The sequence below is a fragment of the Schistocerca cancellata genome, chromosome 7 (assembly GCF_023864275.1).
Source record: "Schistocerca cancellata isolate TAMUIC-IGC-003103 chromosome 7, iqSchCanc2.1, whole genome shotgun sequence".
In the NCBI taxonomy this organism is placed as follows: Eukaryota; Metazoa; Arthropoda; class Insecta; order Orthoptera; family Acrididae; genus Schistocerca; species Schistocerca cancellata.
In genome coordinates, this window is record NC_064632.1 from 5,522,571 (window position 1) to 5,543,934 (window position 21,364).

Here is a 21,364-nt window from a genome sequence, read left to right on the forward strand (position 1 = left end):
ATTTCACATCTGCTAACTCTCGTTACTTTTTCCTGTCTTCGTCTTATTCTTAATCCACAGTGCGCGCTCATCAGACCAACCATTCCATTTAAGAGGTCCTACATTTCTTACTCGATTTCATTGAGAATCTTATCATTGATACCCTTTCACTCCTGAATATTTATTTTATATCCATGACTACTTATTGGATAGATATATATTGAACAGTAGGGTCGAAAGACTACATCCCTATCTTACACCCTTTTTAATCGGAGCACTTTGTTCTTCATCTTCCACTACCACTAATCTATCCCGGTTCTTGTGCATATGGTAGTATATTATCCTTCTTCTCTACAGTTTACAAGCATTTTCGTGAAATTTTTGTACACCATTTTGGATATTCGAACGCTTTCTCGAGGTCGGTGAAACCTATGACCGTATCTTTGTTTTTGTTTAGTCTTGCTTCAATTACGAAGCGCTATGCCACAGTTCCCCATTCGGTGCCATTATCTTTCATAAAGCCAAACTAACTGTTATGTAACAGATCCTCAATTTACTATTACATTAATGTATGTATTATTACTGTTGAAATCATGGATGCATGAGCTATTAAGCTGATTATGTGATACCTCTCGCAATTATCTACTCTTGCTGTCTTCAGTATTCTTCGGGTCGTACAATAGGATATTAATATATATATATATATATATATATATATATATATATATATATATATATACAAAAAAACAATAACGCAGAAAAAAACAGTGACTCAAGCACCCAATGCACATAATATCTACTGTTTAATAACATAGTCGTTTGTCCCACTTTCAGAACGAGGGTACTGTAGTACAGAGTCGTCCTTGATACGTATGCTTAATACTGTACTGTATGTGAAAAATGATAATAGTTACAAGTTAAAAAGTGACAGTTAATGAAGCAACACTATATAAACTTAGACAGTGCCGGTCCAGTGGTCGGATCTAAGGAAGGTTTGAGAAATATGTTCTTTATTTAGTCGCGTTTAGTCTCTTATAGTGTTTCCATTTGCTGATATAAGTTTCGCTTCCAATGGAGTTCGTCCTCACGGACGATTCTGAAACACTTCAGGCAGCGCCGCACGGGATCAGCCGAGCGGTCTGAGGCGCTGCAGTCATGGACTGTGCAGCTGGTCCCGGCGGAGGGTCGAGTCCTCCCTCGGGCATGGGTGTGTGTGTGTGTGTGTGTGTGTGTGTGTGTTTGTCCTTAGGATAATTTAGGTTAAGTAGTGTGTAAGCTCAGGGACTGATGACCTTAGCAGTTAGGTCCCATAAGATTACACACACATTTGAACATTTGAACTTCAGGCACTTCCGTGCGGCTACAGCCGACATTAAAGGGTTAATGAGGCAGTACCCTATAAAATCTATCATGAAACTGTCAGCTACAGGCACTCTTATCCTCAGAAAAATGAAATTTGTGGTACGTAAAAAACCTAGGAGTGTAAATGCATACTTTATAGTCAAAACTTTATACTGTGTGCAATCGAAATTTCACTGAAATATTACGTACCTTTAGATTATGATCCAATGATAATCCAGTCTGAGCGAGACAGAACCTGCACATATAGTCCATCTCTAATGCACCAATCTGACGAGATTACTGGAAGTATATTACAGTTGTCTGCTTTGCTCTTACATTTTGCTTAAAGAACTCTTCATGAAAGATAAGTCGTCAGAAAAGACTAATCGAAAAGTCCAATATTATTATTTTTACTCGATAAGGGAAGCAAATTTACAATATTTCTGACAGTGATGGGAGCAATTTTACGTCTAATGATAACCGTGTGAAGGATAAAATATTAGTTGTCACAGCGGGAGAAATACTGCAAGGCTTTCAGGAGACCTGGACTGAATTGCCACTCTAACAGATTTGACTTAGATTTGATATTAGTACCCTAACGCATTTGAGTCATATAGTTCTTTTGGAAAAGCAACGGACTATACCCGGTATCATTATTGTACAATTTTTGTTTTGTCTCAACCGAAGTTTGCAGCCAAAGTCATACGTTAGCTGTCCTTCTGCCAACCTCTGAGCGACACCGAAAAGAGAAGTAATTCTGACACATCGCAGTTGTAAACTGTTATTTTTCTCCTGCCTTAGAATGAACTAGTATCGTCTCCTGGGTATGTGATGCAGCCAATTAAAAAGTCCAGCGGAATCGGCTTCAGCGATCCGCTAAATTCCTCTTTTACTTTGTCGACCCGACACTGTTAGGTACTCCTACCATATACCGATATCGAACAATAGAGTCAGTATGACCATGTCCATTCATTAACACTTCGTTTCAGAAGCTATCGGATTTTTAATTGAAAATAATTATGGCACAATTTATCTAATTATCGTTAGAGCAGACAATTAAATTGTGATAAATGTACACCAACGTTCAGTGTTAATAACTGTTATTAACGATTTTCTAATTGTTTCACTTTACTGGTTATTTATAACGGATTTTCAGGATTTTCACTTTTTTTACTGTTGTAGGTATTCGTATTTGCAAATTACGTATGGCACATGTTTTAAATTCTTACTGAAAACTGCGAATCATTTTATACTTCGTAAAACCCATCGCATTCTGATGTAGAAAAACATTTACGCACTTAGTGTATGAAATGTTACTATTTTGTTTTTATTGTTTTTGTAATATTTAAATTAGGTAATATTGAAACGTGTTTCTTGTTATCTGTATCATCTCGTAACCCCTTCAAATCTCCCACGGGGCGTACCTGTCATCTGATTGACGCTTAAGTACCTTCATTCCTGCAAATCATGTTTCATTAGAAATTAAACCCTTTTCAATTATCAAAATCAGCGCAAGGAATTATGCAAACTATTCTCTTTCATTCGAGGCACTGAGGTTTTAAGCGCTACAAATAACGTGTGTGGCATTATCAGTTAAGAAAAAATTAAACAGTTGCCGCATAATGTTCAACAGCTCTGACGGACAAAATGGTACACACCTTTCAGTGATTACAATTTACATTGAAGACGAAACTTGTTACGGAGGGAAGTATGCATAAACTGACTGTAAATGAATGTCACTATTTCTTCTCCCATGTTTATTTTTTTCTTTCTTACATACATTGTCATTTCTTGTGTAGTGTAGAGGTGTCCTACAATTCTCCACGCCATAACACAGATCCAGAAATCTGCAACCAACGCGGCCTTTTGTCGAGACCCTCAACTCCAGTCCAAACCAAAGGACTTCGGTGATATGGAAACTATGGTGCAAATTTTGAGCTGTGGTTGCACCCCGAACACGAGGCCACTTCCACGAGTCGTTTGTTTAAAGACGTAGGGCTGCGTCACAGCCCAGTCGACAGACACTGCTGCGGACGTGAGCCACGCTTTCCAGGTGACTGCACCCTGCAGGCTCAATAGCCGTGGACGAGATCCTCTCCACATCACGGATGAGATTCCCCAGCAGACATAACGAATGGACATTGGATTTTTTTTTTTTTGTTGCGATGAGCGCCATTTCCCTAGGGGGTCCTTAACGCGCCTAACATTGGACCTCCCGATAACTAAAAATACTTCTCTCCATGTCTCTGCTCGAACTTTGCTGTAGGACAGCAAAGGGTGACTACGCGAGGTCGGACAACCAGCCTCCATCCACACTGACTCGTGTGACGAGAACGTATTACCAACCACTACTCAGCCTGCTGTGAAGATGGATGCACTGTTTCACTTTGACTGCAACAAGAAAGGATACAGGATTTGGGCTGGAAATCATTGAAAGAAAGGCGTTTTTCGTTGCTACGGAATCTTCTCACGAAATTCCAATCAACAACTTTCTCCTCCGAATGCCAAAATATTTTGATGACACCGACCTACATAGGGCGGAACGATCACCACGATAAAATAAGGGAAATCGAAGCTCGTACGGAAACATATAGGTGTTCATTCATTCCGTGCGCTATACGAGATTGGAATAATAGAGAATTGTGAAGCTGGTTCGATGAACCCTCTGCCAGGCACTTGAATGTGATTTGCAGAGTATCCATGTAGATGTAGATGTAGATGTAGATGTAGATCCTTTGGTGAAAGAAGCGGTACCTGAGGTGGCGCATGCGGTGTTACATCGTCCGTTTGAGTTTTTTGTTTCTAATAATAGTGTTATGTGAGTTTGGAACCAGTTAATGTGGCCTACTGCGCTCTGTTCTTGTGGAGTGTCAGCGGTTCTACCGTCCTATGTGAACCACCTGCAATAAGAAACTCCGAATATTTTGTAAATATTTCACCTTCAGATCCCTTATTATAGTCGTTGTAAACGTCTTTTCCTAAGGTATTCTTTAAAATGATTTAAATGTCGCTGGATGCGTCCAGCTAAGATTCAGCTGAGAGTTACTGTAAGATTGTGTACACTATTTCACACACTACTAAAAGATTTCAAGAGTTGTTTGATTTTATTTGAAGCCTATACCGTTAAGATTATGTAATTTTACTCTCAAATACTCATTAATGTAACTGGTAACTGTATCCTTTGGTTTTGAGGTTTATCCTGTTAATTTTGCTGATTCTTGTGGAATTCTGTAATTTTAATAAATTGTAATTCAAATGTGCATAAACGAATGATGTTCAATCCCCATTTGTCCAGGTCTTCCTCGTCCTTTATTCTGAGCCGGATCGTAACTGGCAGCCAGAGCGTGGTTCCCTTCAATGAAAGGGCTTGTGATTGAACATCTTCCGTTACCTGTTTGTGACAGATAGAAATTGTTGGAAGATTCTTGTTTTGTTAGAATCTACTGGTACTTTGGTTTTCAGGCGCACTTGGAGGCAAGGCGTAGTCTCGATCGGTGATGTAGGATGGCTGCTTGAAGAAGGAACAGTTACACTACTAGCCATTAAAAGTGCTACACCAAGAAGAAATGCAGATGATAAACGCGTATTCATTGGATAAATATATTATACTAGAACTGGCATGTGATTACATTTTCACGCAGTTTGGGTGCATAGATCCCGAGAAATCAGTACCCAGAACAACTACCTCTGCTCGTAATAACGGCCTTAATACGCCTGGGCATTGAGTGGAACAGAGCTTGGATGGCCATGCAGCTTCAACACGATACCACAGTCCAGCAAGAGTAGTGACTGGCGTATTGTGCCGAGCCAGTTGCTCGGCCACCACTGACCAGACGTTTTCAGTTGGTGAGAGAGGTGGAGAATGTGCTGGCCAGGGCAGCAGTCGAACATTTTCTGTATCCACAAGGGCCCGTACAGGACCTGCAACATGCGGTCGTGCATTATCCAGCTGAAATGTAGGGTTTCGCAGGGATCGAATGAAGGGTAGAGCCACGGGACGAAACACATCTGAAATGTAACGTGCACTGTTCAAGGTGCTGTCAATGCGAACAAGAGGTGACCGAAACGTGTAACCAGTGGCACGCCATACCATCACGCCGGGTGATACGCCTGTATGGCGATGACGAATACACGCTTCCAATGTGCGTTCACCGCGAAGTCGCCAAACACGGATGCGACCATCATGATACTGTAAACAGAACCTGGCTTCATCCGAAAAAATGTCGTTTTGCCATTCGTGCACCCAGGTTCGTTATCGAGTACACCATCGCAGGCGCTGCTGTCTGTGATGCAGCGTCAAGGGTAACCGCAGCCATGGTGTCCGAGCTGATGGTCCATGCTACTGCAAACGTCCCGAACTGTTCGTGCAGATGTTTGTTGTCTTGCAAACGTCCCCATCTTTTGACTCAGGGATCGAGACGCGGCTGCACGATCAGTTACAGCCATTCGGGTAAGATGCCTGTCATATCGACAGCTAGTGATACAAGGTCTTTGAGATCCTGCACGGCGTTCCGTATTGCCCGCCTGAACCCACCGATTCCATATTCTACCAACAGTCATTGGAACTCGTCTCACGCGAGGAGCAATGTCGCGATACGATAAACCACAATCGCGATGGGCTACAATCCGACCTTTATCAAAGTCGGAAACGTGATGGTACGCTTTTCTCCTCCTTACATCACAACAACGTTTCACCAGGCAATGCCGGTCAACTGTTGTTTGTCTATGAGAAGTCGGTTTGAAACTTTCCTCCTGTCAGCACGGTGTAGGTGTCGCCACCGGCGCCAACCTTGTGTGAACGCTCTGAAAAGCTAATCATTTGCATATGACGGCATCTTCCTCCTGTCGGTTAAATTTCGCGTCTGTAACACGTCATCTTCGTGGTGTAGCAGTTTTAATGGCCAGTAGTGTACAGAATGAACTGCGCGTTTGGGACCAGGCGGTGGAAGACGAGGTAGCAGAATTGGACGCGCGTCTCCGTGGGGCAGGTAGCGCCCTCGAATTCTGTGTGGCTTCACTGATTCGGAGATAAATGTAGTTGCCTCTGCTTAGTCGAAATATATCGACCACAGTGTTAAATTGGAGATCTAGGGCGGGTAGCTTCAGAGCCGTAACCCGCTGCTAAGGTTAATGAATTATAGACTAAAGTAATGCGGTTGCAAGCAAAATTGTGTGCCTTAGAATGGGAGAATGGGGCGAGGAGCCAGGCGGTAGCGTTTAGAAAATTCTGGAGATTCCTCTAGTGTATGCAGATAAATAGCGAGTTATGTCAGTTTCTGAAACTATACTATCTCATTTTGAGCATATTGAAATATGTGGAATACGTTACTATTGATACAGTGCACCAATTGGTGAAATTCTTATGGTTTACGGTAAACTTGGAGAGGCAGGTTAATGCGTTTAGATTTCTTTGCGAGGCAGTATTTCAGATGTTGTAACCACTTTGACGTGACGTGGCCGATTAGGTTAGTGTTGTGCTGCCAGAGCACGAGAATGTGGAGGAGTGGCGCGACACGACTCTGAGGGAGGAGTTGCCGGTTAGGAGCAAGAATGACTTGGCCTATCGGTATGTATTTCGTGTTCAGTGTCGGGCTCAGCCGGAATACTTACGAGAGGATTCGGACGGTCGCCGTAGCCTTTGACATTCTGATGTGAGAGTTGGAAGTAGTGGCCATTATTGTGCTGGATCTGAAGCCGGGGGACCGCACTCGTCATCCATTGAAGGAGAAACCATCCACTCATAATGACTCAGATCGTTGGATCAGCAGTATAGAAGAAATTACACAAGCATGAGTCGAGTATGGAACGAGAACACTGTAAGGCTGATTGATGATTCTGCTGCCAAGGATGTTCCCTTTTGCAATGTCAGCCGCATTAAGGGATGCTGTTATCGCTGTGGACAGCCTCGTTCGCGATTGTCAAGTTCGGCGGAAGAAACAGTCGAACAGCGGACTGTACGCCATTTCTGTCTCGTAGATTCCAGAGGACATGCTATAATGTTGGGGGAACTATTTTCGCACTCTTTATCTTTGTGTGTGCTAATATCAGTCATGAACCAGTGTACGCATTGCTAGACTCAGGCAGTAATATTTCAATATCCAATCATAAACGGTACGTTAGGTACTGAAAATTTTTAAATTTCCTGATTTACAACCCGTCATGCGGACTTGCATTGCTGCTTACGGTGAACAGTTTGTTCAGACGGGACCGCCGCACGCCTCTTCCAGGACTGGAATGTTTTTATGATCCTTGTAGGTTTTAGTATTGAAGGGTTTTAGTGCTGATGTTTTGTTAGGCTGCGATTTTGTGAGAGAAACAGGATTTATTCTTGATTATTCATGTGGGTTTCTATATTTCAAGTTTTGTCCTTCGATAAACTTCCATTTATGTTAGCAGGGTGGTTCTTCCGGTGTTTATTCTGTATGCGGTGATCATAGTAGCTTCGATGCCAACCACTTGTCCGGAGAAGCAGCTCGAGAATTCTCAAGTCGTTGCGACGGTTTTCAGGCGTTTTGACGAATAAATTAGGTATCACTAACAAAAAAGAATATCGTATCCACTTGTTGGATGACGTGCCAGTTAGATAGTCACCTTACAGGCTGTCAAACCCCCCCTCTCCGCGCCCCACCTGAAACTGAAAGGGTTGATGAAGATAATTGGGAGCATATTGAGTGATGGTGTCATCTGCCCTTCCACTTCCCTTTATGCCTCTCCTATATTTTTGGTTACTAAAAATATTGGAGGCGGGTTCAGACGATTAGTTAATTGTAGGAATTTGAATGGTAATGTAGTTGTGTAGGCTGTACCCTTGGCTGACCTAGATCATTGTTTTACTTGGTTCGGGCAGCCTGTGCGCATACGCACAGACGAAGGTCAGTGGCCGGTTAGCCATTTAACTATATATGAAGATAGTAACTGTTCTCCAAAGAACAGATACCAATGATGATCGTGCAGCTTGTCTGGAATAAATGATAATTAATTGAAAGTTTCACGTTAGTGGGCGCTAGTAATGAGTGGATGGGCAAAGTATACAGGATGAGTCACCTAACGTTACCGCTGGATGTATTTCGTAAACCACATCAAACACTGACGAACCGATTCCACAGACCGAACGTGAGGAGAGGGGCTAGTTTAATTGTTTAATACAAACCATACGAAAGTGCACGGAAGTATATTTTTTAACACAAACCTGCGTTTTTCTAAATGGAATCACGTTAATTTTGTTAGCACATCTGAACATATAAACAAATACGTAATCAGTGCCGTTTGTTGCATTGTAAAATGTTTATTACATCCGGAGGTATTGTAACCTAAAGTTGACGCTTGAGTACCACTCCTCCGGTGTTCGATCGTGTGTATCGGAGAGCACTGCAACATACATCGCGTTTCTACAGAATGATCTGCCAACGTTGCTCGAAATGTCCCACTGGAAACGCGTCGACGTATGTGGTATCAGTATGATGGTGCACCTGCTCATTCCGAAATTAACACTAGGCTGACCCTTGACAGGATGTTCGACGGGCGTTTCATAGGACGTGGAGGACGCATAAATTGGCCAGCCCGTTCTCCTGATGTTACACCTCTGGACTTCTTTCTGTGGGGTACGTTAAAGGAGAATGTGTACCGTGATGTGCCTACAACCCCGGAGGATATGAAACAACGTATTGTGGCAGCCTGCGGCGACATTACACCAGATGAACTGCGGCGTGTACGACATTCATTACGCCAGAGATTGCAATTGTGTGCAGCAAATGATGGCCACCACATTGAACATCTATTGGCCTGACATGTCGGGACACACACTATTCCACTCCGTAATTGAAAACGGAAACCACGTGTGTACGTGTACCTCACCCCTCATGGTAATGTACATGTGCGTCAGTGAAAAAGCCCAATAAAAAGGTGTTAGCATGTGGACGTAATGTGCTGTTACAGTCTATTCTGAACCTAAGGTCCATCACCGTTCCCTTTGGATCCCTACGTAATTCGGTGCTCTCCGATACACACGATCGAACAGCGGAGGAGTACCCTCAAGAGTCAACTTTAGGTTACAATATCTCCGGATGTAATTAACATTTTACAATGAAACAAACGGCACTGATTACGTATTTGTTTATATGTTGAGATGTGCTAACAAAACTAACGGGGTTCCATTTTAAAAAACGTAGGTTTGTGTTAAGAAGCATACTTCTGTGCATTTTTGTATGGTTTGTATTAAACAATTACACTAGCCCCTCTCCTCACGTTCGGTCTGTGGAATCGGTTCGTTAGTATTTGATGTGGTTTACGAAATATATCCAGCTGTAACGTTAGGTGACTCACCCTGTATATTAGGAACATTAGGTATGTAGATTGTGGACAGCTGCGAATGTGAGACTCACGGCAAGCGAAAAAGGGATAAGTCCCTGCAGTCGCGCTATTAATCTGTGTCCTCGGTGGCTCAGGTGGACAGAACGTCTGCCATGTAAGCAGGAGGTCCCGGCCTCGAGTCACGGTCGGGACACACATTTTCAGCTGTCCCCATAGAGGTATGTCAACAACACCTGTCGGCAGCTAAGTGTTTCAATTAATTATCATTTATTGAAGAGAACATTTTTAAACAGCCGGTTGAACTGCAGTCCCCCACCCTCTGCCCCAACCCCAACGGACCTGTCTAACTACACTCCTCATTTATGAGGGAACTCGAAATTCTAATCCCAGAAAATAGATGGATGAAAAGTCCGTAATGCATGGGAGGAGCTGGAGGTCGCTTCGCCAGTGCCGGCAAACCCATCACTATGGTACTACTGCACTCCGCGCAGCCAGCTTTCAAACCCGTGCGCCTCCACGAGACAACGCGGGCGCCAGATTAGGGCAGGATAACGCGTCCGCTCTGCCCCCATCAGGGCGCCCGGCGTCAGTGTTTTCCTTTTTTGCGCGCGCGTGTGTGTGTGTATGTGTGTGAGTCGTGACGGTGCGGCGGGCCACACAATCGGAGTTCATTATCCCGGGAGTGTGTGGGTGGATGGAAGGGGGGCGGTGGATGATTTACGGGGGTTTGGAACGGGACCGGGCGACTCTTATCGGTTGAGCCGGCACCGCCCCCGAAAAAGGCCGCGCCGGGGGCGTGCGGCGTGGGGGCGGCACGCGGAAATTAGCTGCGTGGCCGAGCCGGGCCCGGCTGCGCTCTTTGTCCGCGGACCGCTCCGCCAAACACGCGAGCCGGCACCGCGGCGATGGCGTGCGGCGCAGAGGCCGCGCCGCCAGCCCCCAGCCGGGGCTGCCGCGTTAGTGCGCCACTGTGCTGCACCGACGCTGACGCTGGGGCTCCGTTGCGTTCCCCACACTAAGATCTGCCGATGATATACAGGGTGTTTCAAAAATGACCGGTATATTTGAAACGGCAATAAAAACTAAACGAGCAGCGATAGAAATACACCGTTTGTTGCAATATGCTTGGGACAACAGTACATTTTCAGGCAGACAAACTTTCGAAATTACAGTAGTTACAATTTTCAACAACAGATGGCGCTGCGGTCTGGGAAACTCTATAGTACGATATTTTCCACATATCCACCATGCGTAGCAATAATATGGCGTAGTCTCTGAATGAAATTACCCGAAACCTTTGACAACGTGTCTGGCGGTATGGCTTCACATGCAGATGAGATGTACTGCTTCAGCTGTTCAATTGTTTCTGGATTCTGGCGGCACACCTGGTCTTTCAAGTGTCCCCACAGAAAGAAGTCACAGGGGTTCATGTCTGGCGAATAGGCAGGCCAATCCACGCCGCCTCCTGTGTGTTTCGGATAGCCCAAAGCAATCACACGATCATCGAAATATTCATTCAGGAAATTAAAGACGTCGGCCGTGCGATGTGGCCGGGCACCATCTTGCATAAACCACGAGGTGTTCGTAGTGTCGTCTAAGGCAGTTTGTACCGCCACAAATTCACGAAGAATGTCCAGATAGCGTGATGCAGTAATCGTTTCGGATCTGAAAAATGGGCCAATCATTCCTTTGGAAGAAATGGCGGCCCAGACCAGTACCTTTTGAGGATGCAGGGACGATGGGACTGCAACATGGGGCTTTTCGGTTCCCCATATGCGCCAGTTCTGTTTATTAACGAAGCCTTCCAGGTAAAAATAAGCTTCGTCAGTAAACCAAATGCTGCCCACATGCATATCGCCGTCATCAATCCTGTGCACTATATCGTTAGCGAATGTCTCTCGTGCAGCAATGGTAGCGGCGCTGAGGGGTTACCGCGTTTGAATTTTGTATGTATAGAGGTGTAAACTCTGGCGCATGAGACGATACGTGGACTTTGGTGTCATTTGGACCGCAGCTGCAACACGGCGAACGGAAACCCGAGGCCGCTGTCGGATCACCTGCTGCACTAGCTGCGCGTTGCCCTCTGTGGTTGCCGTACGTGGTCGCCCTACCTTTCCAGCACGTTCATCCGTCACGTTCCCAGTCCGTTGAAATTTTTCAAACAGATCCTTTATTGTATCGCTTTTCGGTCCTTTGGTTACATTAAACCTCCGTTGAAAACTTCGTCTTGTTGCAACAACACTGTGTTCTAGGCGGTGGAATTCCAACACCAGGAAAATCCTCTGTTATAAGGAATAAACCATGTTGTCTACAGCACACTTGCACGTTGTGAACAGCACACGCTTACAGCAGAAAGACGATGTACAGAATGGCGCACCCACAGACTGCGTTGTCTTCTATATCTTTCACATCACTTGCAGCGCCATCTGTTGTTGAAAATTGTAACTACTGTAATTTCGAAAGTGTGTCCGCCTGAAAATGTACTGATGTCCCAAGCATATTGCAACAAACGGTGTATTTCTATCGCTGCTCGTTTAGTTGTTATTGCCATTTCAAATGTACCGGACAGTTTTGAAACACCCTGTAAATGGAGCGGTTTCAGTTTGGCCGTCCACTACGTGAAAATTTGTTTGCTATGAAGAGGCACTTTTGCAGTCTATCCCCTTTGGTTCACAGTCAATGCAATGAGCAACCAGTAAAGAAATCCAAAAAGTTACAAATACACTGTGCAAATACACAGTACAAATACAATGACGGATAAAATATCCCAACACCAAGAAGGGGCTGTGCGACTTAACCATAAGTTGGTAAGCGAGTTTCTACACCTAAAACACGATGTCTATCCAAATTCCACATCAGTCGTGTATGACGATGTAAATCGGGTTTGTATCAAATACACGCTGTAGCGGTCGTCAGAGTTAGTTGCTTTTGAGTTTGGACGTGGTTTGTTGACGTTAGTCGAGAAGGCCCTTAAGGCGATACCAGCACCTAACAGAGCTTGATCGAGATCGTGCGTTAGGGCTAGGAGAAGTAGGATATTTCTTCTACGATAGTGCAAAAATGTTTGGCAGGAATGTTGCCACTCTACATGATTACTGACGGCGGTCGTGACGAGAATGTACAGTTGCAAGAAAATAGCCTTCTCGAGGGTCACGTGGCGCTTTCGACAGGGAAGAGCGTCCTACTGCATCTGCAGCATCAATTTGAGCAGCAGGTGGCACCACAGCGATACAACGAACTGTTCTAAATCGGTTACTTCAAAGACACCTCCCAGCCAGGCACTTGTAACCAACATTCTACCGACCTCAAACCACCGCCATCTGGCACTTTACTGGTGACAAGTGAGAGCACAGTGGAAGGCAGGGTGGACGTCTGTTGCGTTCTCTGGCGACAGCCGGTACTTTCTCGGTGCCAGTGATGGCTCTGTGTTGGTTAGGAGGAGGCCAGTTGAATGCCTACAACCAACCTGTCTGCGTGCAACACCCAATGTACGTACACCAGGAACGGTTTCGTATTACGGCAGGAGCCCTCTGACAACAAATCTGCTCGTCAACCTCGTAATTCCACGTGTCTTGCTGCCATTCATGTACAGCGTTCCAAGAGACGTTTACCAACAGGATAACGTTCGCATACATACCACTGTTGTAACCTAACATGCTCTACAAAGTGTCGACATATTGTTTTCGCCCGCTCGATAACCAAATCTCCAGTCGACCACATAAGGGAGACCATCAGAGGACGACTCCAGCGTTATCCACCAACAGCATTAACCATCCGTTGGCCCACCAAGTGGAAAAGGCATGTAACTCCATCCCACACACTGGTTATAAACGTATCAACATTGCACATTTGCAATAACTTACCTCTGACCTTGGAATGTTAATCACTTAAATACTCTGATAAGCCAGAACATTATGACCACTGCCCATAGTGCCGTTGGATGCCGCACTCTGGCGTTGAGGTCATGTGACGTGGTAACAAAAGCGGTGCAGACACGCTAGGGGGATCCCCCTAACTGCAGCTGGGGGAAGCCAATTTTTTTGAGATAATCGACATTGATAAAGAGCAGATTATTATTACACAGAGCCTTTGAACGAGTACATCGAAAACGGCGAAGCTAGTGCAATTTTCAAGGAGCTACTGTCGGGAGCATCTACGGAAAGAGGTAGAAGGATAGTGAAACTACAGATAGTCTCTAAATGGTTGTATGTCCACCAAACCTCACAAAACGTGGGGTTCAGGGTTTGTCTGCTCTGGGAAGTAGAACAGATGGTGACCCGTGGCACCTTTGCCGAAAGAGCACACTGCTGCTGCCCGCACAAGTATTTTGGAGCACACCGTCTCACGTAAATTGTCGGAAACGGAGATACACAGCAAATCACCACTACGTATTCACGCGTTGGCCAGCCTCAATTTCAGTTAGGAGTGCAGTGGGCATGGGACTATCGGGATTCGACAGTCGATCAATGGAAACGTGTCGGCTCTTCGGGTGATTCACATTTTTGCTACACCAGGTCGTCTCCGCAAACTCCGTCATCGAGGTGAGCGGAGGCTCGAAACGTGCAGGTCCCCACGCATGCAGGCTGGTGGCAGCAGTAGTATAACATGGGAAACATTTTCCTCCTCTTGCATGGGACTTGTGATGGTAATCGAACACTTGCTGACTACTTTAAGGAGAAGGGTGCGTGATCGGATCCACCTTTGTCACTATTTTGTCGGAAGAACGGTGTAGGATATCCTTGAAGACCATACAGAACGTGTATATATCCATTACGAGACCACTGGAAGATTTTTCGAAAGCCACAGGTTTTCCACTACCGTATTGGGATTGGTAACAAGTTGTGTTATTCAAGTTCCCATATTTCGGTCCACTCTCTACATTAGGCTTGGACGTTAACGTCAGAGAAAAAAATTTGCTTTGTCTGTGATATTTTAGTTATGTAACAGAGACAAAGGGATTTATAATATCAGTTTAACAGAATGTATAGTGTTTTGAAAAACGGTTGAAAGATAAACTTCAGTGTAACCAAACGAAGGGTAAGGGAATGTAAACAATTCGATGTTGAGTAGGTTACATTAAGAAACGGGACAATAAAACAGATGACGCGTTTCGCTGTCTCGGTGTCAAATAACTGACGTTGAATGAGTTAGAGGATACAAAACGCAGACTTGAACTAGCAAAAGAATAATAAGGAAATTTGCTAACATCAGATCTCAGTTTAACTGTTAAGAAGTCTTTTCTAAAGTTTTTGGTCTTTTACGGAAGTGAAACGTGAACAACGGGCACAAAAGAGAGAGAGATAGAGAGAGAGAGAAAAAGAAAAAAAGAGAGAGAGAGAGAATTGAAGCTTTTGAACTGCGGTTCTAGAAAAGAAAGCTAAAGATTAGATGGGTAGATCGAAGGATTATTAAGCAGTTACTGCTCCATCGAACTGGGACAAAAAGATTTTTATAGCAAGTCCAGACTAAAAGAAGTATCGGTTGATACGACACACACACATCCTCGAGTATCTACATCTACATCTACATCCATACTCCGCAAGCCACCTGACGGTGTGTGACGGAGGGTACCTTCAGTACCTCTATCGGTTCTGCCTTCTATTCCAGTCTCGTATTGTTCGTGGAAAGATGGATTGTCGGTATGCCTCTGTGTGGGCTCTAATCTCTCTGATTTTATCCTCATGGTCTCTTCGCGAGATATACGTAGGAGGGAGCAATATACTGCTTGACTCTTCGGTGAAGGTATGTTCTCGAAACTTTATCAAAAGCCCGTACCGAGCTACTGAGCGTCTCTCCTGCAGAGTCTTCCACTGGAGTTTATCTATCATCTCCGTAACGCTTTCGCGATTACTAAATGATCCTGTAACGAAGCGCGCTGCTCTCCGTTGGATCTTCTCTATGTCTATCTGGTACGGATCCCACACTGCTGAGCAGTATTCAAGCAGTGGGCGAACAAGCGTACTGTACCCTACTTCCTTTGTTTTCGGATTGCATTTCCTTAGGATTCTTCCAATGAATCTCAGTCTGGCATCTGCTTTACCGACGATCAACATTATATGATCATTCCATTTTAAATCACTCCTAATGCCTACTCCCAGATAATTTATGGTATTAACTGCTTCCAGTTGCTGACCTATTTTGTAGCTAAATGTGTATTCGCAGCACATTACACTTGTCTACATTGAGATTCAATTGCCATTCCCTGCACCATGCGTCAATTCGCTGCAGATCCTCATGCATTTCAGTACAATTTTCCATTGTTACAACCTCTCGAAACACCACAGCATCATCTGCAAAAAGCCTCATTGAACTTCCGATGTCTTCCACCAGGTCATTTATGTATATTGTGAATAGCAACGGTCCTATGACACTCCCCTGCGCCACACCTGAAATCACTCTTACTTCGGAAGACTTCTCTCCATTGAGAATAACATGCTGCGTCCTGTTATCTAGGAACTCCTCAATCCAATCACACAATTGGTCGCATAGTCCATATGCTTTTACTTTGTTCATGAAACGACTGTGGGGAACTGTATCGAACGCCTTCCGGAAGTCAAGAAACACGGCATCTACCTGTGAACCCGTGTCTATGGCCCTCTGAGTCTCGTGGACGAATAGCTCGAGCTGGGTTTCACATGACCGTCTTTTTCGAAACCCATGATGATTCCTACAGAGTATCAATCAGTCGTAACTTTCGCTAATGAGGGAAACGAGGAGAGAAAAAAAATTATAGAGGGAGGCCCTAGCCAAGGGTAGTATAACCGATTCAAAAGTGTGTAAGCTTCTGTAGTTACCGAGAGATGAAGACACAAAGGGTAGAGTAGCGCTGCATCAGGCAAATCTTGGGACTGAGGAGCACAACATCAGCTATAGCATTTCCACGTGTAACGTTTCTAGATTTTATTTTATTTTATTATATTTCTGTCTTTCTGACTAGTTGACGAGCTGTACGCCGTTCTCAAGCACTCATTCCTTTCATCAGCCATACTCTCAAGAAGTAACATACTATCGTCGCAGGCCTCAGTAATTTGAAAAGTTAAAAGAGGGTCTATTACTTCCTGTCGATAACACTAAATACTTAGAAATATGAAGAATAGTTTCGTTCTAAAGTAGGATGCAATGGTCGCGCAGTACGTATTTGGATTTTCAGATGCTTTAAATATATTTTACAGGATACATTGGATCTTATTATAGACCACAAAAGTATTACTTATTCATTCAGTATTCACCTACGAGATGCACGTGAGTCACTGGTATAAATTAAGTACATGTTCCTAATATTAATATAATATTGATTTCATTATTTCACATAATAATAAGAAATTATATTTTTGTAATAGTATTGACATTATTAAGCACAGAAAGCATTTGACAAAATGATGACCAAGTTAGCAAATGAAGAGAAAAATGCTGAAAGAAGATATTTCATTGCATAGTTCAGTAACTTTAAAGCGATACTGAAAATTAAAAATCTTAAATGGGCGCTATCAAAAGACATGCTGTAATACCGTTTTTCTTGTTGGTGCCGTGATCGTAGCTGTCCTCATTAGGTTGCCTGGTGCCAGCCCCTTCATCTCTGCGTAACTACTACAACCGAAGCCATTTGAAGTTGCTTACTGCACGTGTTAAAGCCAGGGGCATCATTTACAATTCCCCCCCCCCTCCCCCGCAGTTCCCTTCACTGTCAACCAGATATATCCTTGAAGCCTAGGGGTGTGTATCATGAAAAGATCCCTTCTTTTAGTCACGTTGTGCCACATTCTTTTTGTCAGTTCATTTAGTTCCTCCTCAACAGTTATGCAACTGACTTTCTAAATTTCAACATTCTCCTGTAGCATCACATTTCAAAAGCTTTCATTCTCTTCTAGTCTGAACTACTTATCGCTCACGATTCACTAATGTGAATAAGTTTAGAAAATATATCATAACACTTCCATTTATGTTAACTTTTCACAAATTTTTATTGGCACTGATGGTTTACATTTGATCGGTATATGTATGATAACGGTGCAGGCGTTGTGATAATGTAGAAACGGAGCAATTTTACTGACGTCCTAAAGGGGATGATCGTTGCCATGCGTGTCGTAGGTGACAGCCAATCCGAAACGATTAATTTTATAACCTATTTGCATGCTGTCGTGATAAAAAAAAAGTGCTCTGCATGACAAAATGGCGCTATCAAAAGCCGACGCCGAGGCAATTGGGCAATAACGAGAGAGGTGAACGACGGCCGCGGAGATGTGTACAGGGGGACGGACTGCAACTGTTGAGCGACCGACCGCCCGGGGGAACCACCATGCTACTACACTACTGGCCATTAAAATTGCTACACCACGAAGATGGCGTGCTACACACGCGATAGTTAACCGACAGGAAGAAGATGCTGTGATATGCAGATGATTAGCTTTTCAGGACATTCACACTAGGTTGGCGCCGGTGGCGACACCTACAACGTGCTGACATGAGGAAAGTTTCCAACCGATTGCTCATACACAAACGGCATTTGACCGGCGTTGCCTGGTGAAACGATGTTGTGATGCCTCCTGTAACGAGGGGAAATGCGTACCACCATCTTTCCGACTTTGATAAAGATCGGATTATAGTCTATCCCGATTGCAATTTATCGTATTGCGATATTGCTGCTCGCGTTGCTCGAGATCCAATGACTGTTAGCAGAATATGGAATCGGTGAGTTCAAGAGGGTAATGCGGAACGCCGTGCTGGATCCCAACGGCATCGCATCAGTAGCAGTCGAGATGATAGTCATGTTATCCGCATGGCTGTAACGGGTCGTACAGCCACGTCTCGACCCCTGAGTCAACACGTGACGACAACCATCTGCACGAACAGTTTGACGACGTTTGCAGCAGCATGGATTATCAGCTCGGAGACCAATGGCTGCTGTTACCCTGGACGGTGCATCACAGAGAGGAGCGCCTACGATGGTGTATTCAACGACGAACCTTCTTGCACGAATGGCAAAGCGTCATTTTTTCGGATGAATCCAGGTTCTGTTTACAGCATCATGATGGTCGCATCCATGTTTGGCGACATCGCGGTCAACGCACATTGGAATCGCGTATTCGTCATCGCCATACTGGCGTATCACCCGGCGTGATGGTATGGGGTGCTATTGGTTACGCGTCTCGGTCACCTCTTGTTCACATTGACGGCACTTTCAACAGTCGACGTTACATTTCAGATGTGTTACGACACGTGGCTCTACCCTTCATTCGATCCCTGCCAAACCTTACATTTCAGCAGGATAATGGACCACCGCATGTTGCAGGTCCTGTACGGGCGTTTCTGGATACAGAAAATGTTCGAATGCTGCCCCCTGGACAGCACATTCTCCAGATCTCTCACCAAATGAAAACGTCTGGTCAATGGTGGCCGAGCAACTGGCTCGTCACAATACGCCAGTCACTACTCTTGATGAACTATGGTATTGTGTTGAAGGTGCACGGGCAGCTGTACCTGTACACGCCATCGAGGCTCTGACTCATTGCCCAGGCGTATCAAGATCGTTATTAAGGCCAGAAGTGGTTGATGTGGGTGCTGATTTCTCAGGATCTATGCACCAAAATTGCGTGAAAATGCAATCACATGTCAGTTCTATTATCTTTCAAATGAATACCCGTTTATCATCGGCATTTCCCCTTGGTGTAGCAATTGTAGTGGCCAGCAGTGTAACAGCGTCACCTCAACGACCGCTCAGAGAACATTGGCGCACATGAGCCACCGCAGCCGGAGCCTGGTTAATGCACGCACGCTGACTGCTCTTCATTTTCTGCAAAGGCTGCAGTTTGAACGTGAGTGCCGCAACTGAACGTCCAATGATAGGCGACAGGTGGTCAATTTCAAGGCGACAGTCAGCCGTTGCCGTGTATGACACGAAACGCCGGAAAACAGACGCAATGTAACACTCGACGAAAGGCTACAGACCAGAGGATAGAGTGTTATGGTTTGGGGAATGTTTTCGTGACATTCCTTGGGTGATCTCGTCATTCTGCAAGGCACAGTGGATCAACATAAGTATGCATCTATCCCTGGTAATCATGTTCACCCCTAGTAGCAGTTTGTTTGTCTGCCCAACAGTGGAATTTACCAACAGGACAACGCAACGCGACACACATGTCGCAATGCATGTGCATGGTTCGAACGCAAGGATGACTTTACCGTACTCACATGGCTACGAAACTGCCAGCATTTAAACCCAATCAAGAACCTATGTTACCACCTCGACCGGACTGTTCACGCCGCGGTTCGTTAACCGAGGACCCTAGTGCAAGTGGCAACGGTACCGTAGTTGTCATGGCACCACATCCCCGCCGGTCTCTTCCAAAATCTCACAAACTTTCTTCCTGCATGTCTCACAGCGGTCCGGACTGCAAATGGTGGCTATCGAAACATTTGGCAGGTGGTCACGATAACGTTTCCCGACTGCTGATACATTGCTGTTTCCTTGATGACAATGTTTCGCATGGGTATACGTTTACATTAGATATTTTTTAACTCTGAGGTGAGTCTGTCACGACACTTTCACTTAAAATAAGTACCGTTTGGTCTGATCACTTCGCATACATACGTACAGTTCTGGATATTACGTTTAACCTAGACAGCCCATTCGTTTTGTTAGTAGGCATGTGTGATTTTTCTGTGAGGACACGCGAATAATGTTGGACCCAAAGAAATAAAAGAATTCATTCCCAGGCAGAAGGAGTGCATGACAAATCCGCAATCACTAGAAACTCTGTGTTCGACATTTCTGGATGGGTAACTTGCACTACCTCCATTCAGGCCATCATGGGCTACAGTAGACTTTAGCGACTTCCATTATTTCTATCCCAATGAGGGAATTATTTTTAGATCAGGTCGAGACAGAGGCAAGGCTAGGTGACAATTTGGTTGTACGTTGTTTTAGTCGATGGATGTGAAAACTACATGAAGGTTGAAGTGATATATTCATCTGTAACTTTATTCTAGATTAATATGTGTCATTTGGAACATTTGCGCTAGATGTAATTCAAGTCATAATGTGTTATCATCCGGGTTTGTAAATGGCTCGTCTTGTTTCTAATTTCAGAGGGAGTCCGCCGTAGCCTTCAGTCAGTTAATATTTAACCTATCTGTTTTATCAGTGCTTTATGGGACACGTCAATCGTGATACATTTTGAAGAATATTCGACGATTGTTTTGTTGCATATTATGAACGTATGTATGTTAAGTATGACAAATAAAAGAAGGGGAGATGAAACGCAACTGCTATCTAACAATGATATAACAGTAATGATGCAACCACTAAGTGAATTTCACTACTCTATTGTTACCCCAATATCAATTGAGACAAATCATTTCATACGGGAATAGCAAAGTAAATAAACAGCTATAAGAGCCGAAGAACAAAGAAGTTAACATATCAAGTAGCCAAATAGATGATATTCGTCAACTGATGCCACAAGAACTGACGGGCTTTGATATAACTGTTAATCTGTGTGCGAGAAACATGGACCCTACATGTAGTATACTAAATTCTTTGACACATGTACCTGTAATGAACACAACAGAAACAGATTAAACTATATATAACAAAACTATCACCTCCTGAATAACTTTGCTGCTTCTCCTCCCCACCCCCACTCCCCGGAAAAAATTTGTGAACTAATTTGCTTGCCTCCCTCCCGCTACAGATAGTGAACAGATTCGCTTGGCTTCCGGAAAAATCAACATATAT